The following is a 315-nucleotide window of genomic DNA, read 5'->3' as shown; positions in this document are numbered from 1 at the left end:
GGGATGAGAACACATGATATTTTGGCCTGCTATTCCATATACAACTAACTTCATAATCAGCTAAATATAGAGTTCTACTAATCCCATTAAATTTACCAGAGAAGTAAACATTCCATATCTTCCCAACAGCATTTCACTTTTTACCAGAACTCAAGCATTCCCCTTACGCGTTAAACAAGTCCACCGCCTCTTTCCGCTTGTGGTAATCGGCTTGATGGATGACCTCCTCCCAGCATCTCCTGATGGTGCACTTCTCCAGCAGTTGGTCGAAGTGAGTCAAGTCCCCGGTATTGTAGAGATTCTTCGCTCGCACCT

Source organism: Penaeus monodon, chromosome 27, assembly GCF_015228065.2.
Source record: "Penaeus monodon isolate SGIC_2016 chromosome 27, NSTDA_Pmon_1, whole genome shotgun sequence".
In the NCBI taxonomy this organism is placed as follows: Eukaryota; Metazoa; Arthropoda; class Malacostraca; order Decapoda; family Penaeidae; genus Penaeus; species Penaeus monodon.
This window is presented reverse-complemented; position numbering follows the sequence as displayed.